At 44.0% G+C, this 8,183-nt stretch overlaps 1 long non-coding RNA gene across 1 annotated transcript in view; it reads right to left on the reverse strand.

Moving 5' to 3' along the window:
- Positions 1 to 6,550, reverse strand: part of LOC103377578 (uncharacterized) — a 28,888-nt gene extending 22,338 nt beyond the window's left edge. Inside the window, exons 1-3 of the long non-coding RNA XR_001759937.2 lie at positions 6,031 to 6,550; positions 2,833 to 2,960; positions 823 to 896 (exon numbers count right to left, since the gene is read on the reverse strand). This is a non-coding gene — a long non-coding RNA (uncharacterized LOC103377578). The remainder of the gene's footprint in view (positions 1 to 822; positions 897 to 2,832; positions 2,961 to 6,030) is intronic.
- Between the last annotated feature and the right edge of the window lie 1,633 nt (positions 6,551 to 8,183).

The raw sequence follows: 8,183 nt of genomic DNA on the forward strand, positions 1-8,183 counted from the left end.
CATTCCTCAGGGCTGTGTATCCTGTTCCTTGGTCCCCACCTCCACTGAGGCTCACACACAGCCCTGCACGTACACACACTCCAATCTCATCTACCTCCATCCCTGGTCCACTCCTACAATGGTGCCCACTCTTCCTGCGGCCCACGTTACACAGTACAGGAAACGCTGTTGTTGGCCTTTTCTCGCCCACTCTTCCTCACTCACTCACTCACTCACTCATTTATTTATTTATCTGCTCTTATGATTTCACAGCTTCAGGTTTGTTGCCAGACTTTGTTTTTTTATATGAATAAGAGGGAAAACGTTCTTGTTGTGATTGATGTCCTGCTGCGTGTTTATCATTATGATGATGATGATGATGATGATGATGTCATGGAAATAAATTCAACAATGGACTGGTTTGTTTGATTTTAGTGAATGTAAAATGAATATTCTGTAAAGTGAACATTAATGTATTTACATAATGTAACAGGAAACAGAACTTTTCAAATTCATATAAACAGCGTTAGCCACAGTAAGCTAGCAGTAAAGTAGAGCCTCCACACACTGGACGTGCTCCACTAATAAGTACCATAAGAAACATCAATGTGCTAGTACTGATCAATGAACTCCATACCAATGTCCGCAAACTCCAGCCCTGTAGGTGGCAGTAATGTAACTGAAATTACAAGTGTAAATATTTGAAAAGTTCTGTTGGACGACTGGACGTTTCACCTCTCAGCCAAGAGACTTCTTCAGCTCTACTACAGCAAATATATATATACTAGCTAACATATATACGTAACTAGCTGGTTAACTGCTAAAGGCTAAAAGGGCACTTACCATAGAAATTGAAGTCTCCTCCACACGTCTCCACCCCAGGTGTTGACTAGTCCAAACGTGGTCGTCAGGTCAATCTGTACAAGTAATTAAACAAAAGTTAATATAAAATATGAGACCATTCAGGCTGTGACAGATTCAGCAAACGAACTCCAACTCTTTCTTCTGGGTTCAGTTTGTCTTGATAAAACACCGACTCCAATGATTCCATCCCATTGATTATTTAGACATCAGTGAAGCACATGTTTGAATCTCTGTGTCACAAACCAACGCCAACACATTTTTTTTCTCCTCTAAATTATTAACAGAACTCTCTGAAAACAGTTTTCTTTGAAACCAAACATCTGAAACAGAGACAGTGTTGACTGTGACTGTGGTGTGAAGACCTCGTCTCTGAGCTCAGACACAAACACCGAGTGTTTCTGACACGGTTCACAAAGACGTTTCCCACAGTCATCACACAGTTAATCCTGTGTAACAGCATCCTTGACTTGTATGTTGAAACTGTAATTAAATGCAACCCAATTATGCCAACAATCAATTCTTATAAGCTGCAGTAATCACAGTATACGTTGGCTGTGATTGGCCAATTATTTGCTCGGAGCAAATATGTCGTTAGACATGAACACATTATGTATTTTCTTTTAAACAACGTGACTGACGGCGGTGTGATGACGGACACCGAACCCTGTCGCAACGTTTAACTAAAACTACTGCAGAACTCTGGTTCTTCTTTGGCCGATCTGTGGAACTGAGGAGCTTTTGTTCCGTTTGGGGAACAGGAAGTGGCTCTTACACAACCAGCATTAGCAAAGCGAATGGATGAACGAGATATTCAAGTTCATTTCTGACATCAGAGGCAGCCACCAGTAAAGACCGTTTCGGGCGAGGTGTGCTGATTTATAGCCGCTCGTCATCCGACAGCTGCTCGGACGTGAGTCAGCGTCTGTTCTCTCTGGTGTCGCCCACATGGAGAAGATTTACTGTTCAACAAGTTGTCACAAAGAAACGGAATTCTGAAAAACTTTTGCTGAAGCATTCAAGAAAGAGAGAGAAAGAATGGCGTGGGTGTGCGCGTGCATGTGCTATAATCCTCTAGGCCTCAGGGGGGTGCACTCACATCCAGTCCTTTCCTGTTGGTTCCCATTAATTCCACCTGTACACCCCTCCTCCCAGTCCTGGACTCTAAATCCCCAGATGTAGCCTTAACCCAGGACCAGGATCTTTACTCTCTCTCTCTCTCTCTCTCTCTCTGTCTCCCTCTCTGTCTCCCCCTTTCTGTCTCCCCCGCTCGTGTTTCCCCCTTCTGTTTTTACAGCACCACATGTGAACTGATATGACGAGCACATTTCTTCAAATCAATAGTCGTCTGGGTGACACACGTAGAGCAGCTGTCACACCATCATGATAATGTTACAGTGGCACCAGGAGAGAGATGCTAACTGAGCTAACTGAGCTAACTGAGCCAGCAGTGGTCTGACACCGACCCCAGAAACTGTCAGAGGTGGAGACGGGTTGATGACACTCCGCCCTGGTCATGGTCAGAAGTGATTCTCCCCCCCCAACATGAACAGCTACAGGAAGTAGGGACCAGTTCCTGTCCCAATCAGTGGAGGCTTATTTTCCCATGTGAGTGAATCAGTTTGGGCACATGAATAATGTCGACCAATAATATGCACAAACAGGCTGTTCTCTTTGCTGCTCTGGGGTCTGAGCCACGGCCGACTGTCGGGGGAGGGGGGGCGTGGGGGGGGGGATCATGATGTTTTACCATGTGCTTGTTAAGCCTCAATTATTAAGGCAGGATCCGCAGCTCCGTGGCACGGCTAACCTTTTGAACTCGGCACAGACGAGTTTGCTTTGCATGCATACTGGCATACATGCTCCTGCACGCACACACACACACACACGCACGACTCCATATGGCACAATCAACCTTTTGAACCTCAGACAGACACCCACTCAGATGAATGCACATGCACACATGTCCACATGCACAGCCTTTGACTTCACCTTGTGTGAGTGCACTGAAGGATACTTCAGTTCCTGATTAGTCGTCTTTCCTGCTGTTCGTTCTTGGAAAGCCACATTAAATATGACGGCGGTGAACGGAGATGAACCTCCTGCATCGCAGACGGAACCTTCAGAAAAGACACAAACACAAGAACGTAGTGTGTCGTGTCCACACACAGCAGCGCTTGTATTCACACATTTAAAGAGTAACGCTGCAGTAATAGCCACGCTAATTTTCATTAGCATGTACGTTAACAGTAGCTCTGAAGCTAGTCGTTAGAGATTGGACGACATTTCTCCATGTAATTGGTAGTTATTGTGCTGTACACGACATCATTAGTCTGTTCAGTAAAGCTACTAACTAGGTAGTAGTATGTAAAGCTACTAACTAAATATAAAATATATTTGATGACGCTCGTCAGCACAGGCCCCACTAACAAACAACAAACAACAAACAACAAACGCACTAACAAACAACAAACAACAAACGACAGACGACGACACAAACTCTTCTCAAAGCTCCGTGTTCAGACTCTTCATCTGGCCTTCGCCACGTTCTAGAACCAAACATTACCATTCTGTGCTGCCCGTTCTAGTTCCCCGGGTCTTTTATATCATTAGGAGGGAAATAATAAAAGAGACCGCGGTCGGTGACGAAGACAATTAGGAAAGCCATAAAGTGAGGAAGAAGAAACAGTAAAACGAGTGGCTCAAATGGTGTGAAAATATCAGAGATCATTAAATCTCACCCTGACGTCGTGTGCCTCTGCACGCACGCTACTCTTCTCCGTGGTCGTGTTAAACGGTGCCTAAAGCCCTGCCTGAGGCCGGGTCTTAAAGGTCACGATCTCTGTGACGCCGGAGGAGGTCACTCAGAGTTCACAACGCCAGTCTGACCATATTTGGCTGCTGGCTTTGCTGAAGGCTTAGGGCTGAAATTCAAAATGAAAAAGAGCAAAGACGGGGGAAAAAAATAAAACAGGAACTGGAATTTTCATTGGTAGCAGCTGAACATGGAGGGACCAACATGGAGCTGGGCTTCAGGCAGGAAGTGTGTGTCTGTGCATCCTGGTGCATGTGAGTCTGCGTGCATCCATAAGTGCATACATGTCTGTCTGTTTATTCACAGGCGGGGGGGGCGGAGGGGGGGTTAATGCAAACCAAACCTGAAATGTTTCCATGTGTGTGTGTCTGTTGGTACAGATGTGTGTAGGAGTGTGCGTGTGTGTGTGAGAAAAACGTATTAGAACAATATGAAAAGGATTAGGCTGTAGAGTGTGTGTGTGTGTGTGTTTTTGGCAGAGCGAAACAGAGAGAACGAGAAGAACCAGGTTGACTCTCTCAGGACCAACGTCTAAAATATGATGAGTCCAATCTTTGATACAACAGTTCCAGATCAAACCCACAGCCGGCCTCAGTTTGAATCCCTTTTTACTCCAACCATGACGACCAGGTTTAAATTTAAATTCTACGGTATTTTGTTGTTTCACTTTATTTTAATGGTCTAGTTATCAAACTCTACAAAGCTAGAACTAAAAAAAAAGTTATATATATATATGATTAGAAAAAACGTTTCTGGACCTTTTCTGTCAAATATTTTTTTTATCCAATTGTGCTTTAGATTTATTTATAACTAAATTAAATGAGCGTAGGCTGCGGTCAGTCTCACTAACCTGTTCCACCTGCATCACCAACACTTTCTTTCGTGTCTCATTCCTCAGGACAACGACGTCTGATTGCGTCCTTGTTTCACAACACTTCAAAACAAGCTAATGTTCTGCTACTTTTTTACCCTGATGCAGACGTTATCTGATGAACCCTGAACCATAACTGCACCTCCGTGAAAGTGAGTGTTGATCATCGTGTATCAACTCCTTTCTACCCTGTCAATAATTCAGGCTGAAAGATTTCAGTTTCAGGTCCGTGTGATTTGAAGCACATTTAAATCCAACCGACAGAGAAACAAAAACTCTGCTGAAGAGGAAAAACATCCTGGTGTAAATTTGATTTGTCATCTTCCTTCATTCTGATTGGCCACAATGTTCCGTTCCCTTCGTGTTAATTTTGATCGTGTTAATGGCGTCCTGCTTGGCACTAAGGTTGAATTGAGTTGAATCAACAGGAATGTTTTGTTAACAACGATAAAGACGACATCTTGGCTCGTTGACAGAAGGTTTTTTTTAGACTTCCAGATGGACGCTCGGATAACACTGTTGTTGTGTACACACTCGGCAACAAAAAGTTTTCATCAAGCCTATGCTTGTGTGTGTCCCTGACAGTAGGAAGGTTAGCTTAGCAGGGCTAACGAAATGCTCACGGTCCATGGGGGGGGGGCGGGGGCGTGAAGTGTCTCATTAGTCCTGTCAAAAATACACACCAACCCTAATGAGCTAAATGTAACGAAGAGAAATTAGGAATCATTAGGACGGAGGGGCATTTATGACAGGGGCAGGTTTAAAACACGGACAGAGAGAGAGACAGAGAAAGACAGAGAGAGACAGAGAGTGAGAGACAGAGAGATCACCCCTCCTCCAAACAGAGGGCAACCTGCACGATCTTGCATGCACACGAGAGGAGCAGACAGGCACGCAGCTCAGCGACAAGGCACGAACAGAGCTAAATTACTCCCCCCTCCTCCTCACCCCTCCTCCTCCCTTACTTTCTCTCTCTCACCTCCTCCTCCTCCTGCTGCTGCCACATAAACCAGCAGTCCTGTGTCCAACACATGTTGACCTGGTTCTGATGAGAGATGATGAAGACGTTCTCCTACTTCAGGTGAAGACTTACGACTACAGAGTCTCTCATGAACACTAATGAATGGCTGCGGTTCATTAAGTCACTAATTTAATTCACGGGTCTATAAATAGATCGTGTTCATTTCCTGAATAAAGGCCTGAAAAATAACGGCCGAAATAATCCAGCAGAATAAATGTGATATTTGGACATTTCACTACTGAGCTCTGGGTCGACTGTGTTATCATCATCGTCTCTGGGTCATGTGGTTATTCAACATCCAATCAGATCCAACCAATGAGCGGCTGTGTGAAAGTTCTGATCCGGGATCTAAAGTGGACCTTAGTTGAGGTCTTATAAACGCGATACAACTGGGGTGAAAACTCCAAACTACTATATTCGCGCCGCGTGATAATCTTTACATTATCGCCTTATTCGCTCGCCAAAGAACAAAAAAAACCCTACCTGCTGTAGCAGAAGGGCGGGAAAACCACCCGCCGCCGTGTCTGGGTTCATGACGTCGTCCGGAGTAGCACCGAGCTACGGATGAAGTTCACCGTCTCCACCGGCCGGCTGACAGTAGTAAAACAAGTCACGGAAAGGTTAACAATTCACCAGAGAGTCCCACTTCCTGGCTAACTTTAGCCCATGTCTCTTCTTCTTATTCCGGTCCCGATAAATCGTAGCGGCGTTGTTGGTGCCCACACACGGCGATGAAAACATTGTCCGCCATTATCTACAAACTTTTCTGCTTAGTTTAGTAAGGTGACGTCGTGATTATCTCGTCGCTGATTGGATGCCGCGGTGCGACATTCAGAATCGCGCCCCGGATATTAAAATTAAATAAAATTGTCGTGCTATTTACATTGATTATGCTGCTCGATTCGCGCCTGTCGCTTTGGTCACCTTAACTATTACATAGTTAAGGTGACGGTATTTAATTTAGAAATTATTTTAATTTTAAAATTAAGAGACTAAATTAAACCCTTTCACCTCTGGCTTTTTTTATATGTAATAGTTAAGGTGACGGTATTTAATTTAGAAATTATTTTAATTTTAAAATTAAGAGACTAAATTAAACCCTTTCACCTCTGGCTTTTTTTTTATCTTTCCTTAAAATTAGATTCTGATAAAAGAGAGGGCATTGTTGGAGAGTTTCGCTTCTACTAACTGCCAGTTAAAATGGAAAGTAAATCTTTCAAAACTTCCTGTCACGAAAACCATAGGAGTAAATTGAAGGTTGGGGTCATGACCTCTCCGTCCTCTGTGGTGTACGGTCTCTGGAAAAGAAATAAGACCAGCAAATGGAAAACAAGGCAGGCAGAGAAAGGAAGAGGAGATAAAGGGATTAGGGACGGACAGACAACAGACGGAGAGAAAGATAAAACAGGAGGGAAATGAGAGGTGGACGAGCTGCACCAGGGGGAGGGAAGAACGGGGGAGGAACAGGGGAGGAGGGATAGATGGCTGTGCCTCCCCCTGGACCACATCAGATGATGGACTGAGGGGTGAGGGAGGGGAGAAGCCCCCTGTCACAGCAGCAGTGACTCAACACAAGTCTGGAAACAAATGGATCGAGTGCAAAAATAATGATTTTTGTTTTTTTTACTAAATTAAAGTTTAGGTAGAAAATGAAAAATACCTCAGAATTAGACTCCAAACAAGGAGATAAAATACCAACGTGGTGTCACTTTTGGCCTGTGGTTCTTTTTTTTCATAAAATAACTTTAAAGATATTAAAAGTCATTACTGGTTTGTGATAGTGGTATGAAATTGCCCAGACTGATTATATTCACTCTTTTAATTAGTTTTAGGCAAATTGGGTCTATTTTATGCTAATTTGGCAGTGACCTAATTAAACCTCCTTTTTCAAATCTTTACTACGATAATGATCAGAGTGTGGAGCTGACTGAACGACGATACAGGCCTGAGATGATTTTCTCTTTTTCAGTTTTATTTAATCAATGTTACAATAAACTAACATAAATAAACATTTTTATGAACAAAAGGCACACAGTTCAAATATAAACAGAAAACCATCTGTACAGTTTGAATCCTGTCGGCCGTCCCTCAGTTAGAGAGCAGTTCACGGGAGATGAGTTTTGCTGACGAAAGGCTAACGGTCACAGCAGGGAACTGGACGCTCCGCGGACACCACGCCAAACGGCCACAGCACTTGTTCTCTGTCCGTAAGGACAAACCCACGTCCATTCTCCTGGTGGAGGAGGCCACGAAATCCAGGTCCAAACAATGCAGCGCAGGCTGCACGTACGATGGATAAAACATCTGGGCCGCAGGCCGGGTAAACACTCACTGTGGTTTATCTTCCTGCAACAGAATGTGTTGGTGGTTGTGTGGAAGCCTGTGATTGGTCACTGCTTCATCTCTATAATAATAGGTCAGAGGTTCATTCACAGATCTGGCTAAAGGCTAACTGTCAATCACAGCACCTGTCCTGATGAGTCATGTGACTAAGACTAGATTTGATTCTCTCCTGTTTCGGCTCCAGACTAGCATGTTAGCTTGAATCCTGTGTGTGTCTGTTTTGTCCAGACAAAGTGGAGTTGATGAGTTCTGTCCAGTGCATTTCCGCTGTTAATTAGCATTATCATGCCCCC

This window comes from Cynoglossus semilaevis, chromosome 4 (assembly GCF_000523025.1).
Source record: "Cynoglossus semilaevis isolate Cse_v1.0 chromosome 4, Cse_v1.0, whole genome shotgun sequence".
Taxonomy (NCBI): domain Eukaryota; kingdom Metazoa; phylum Chordata; class Actinopteri; order Pleuronectiformes; family Cynoglossidae; genus Cynoglossus; species Cynoglossus semilaevis.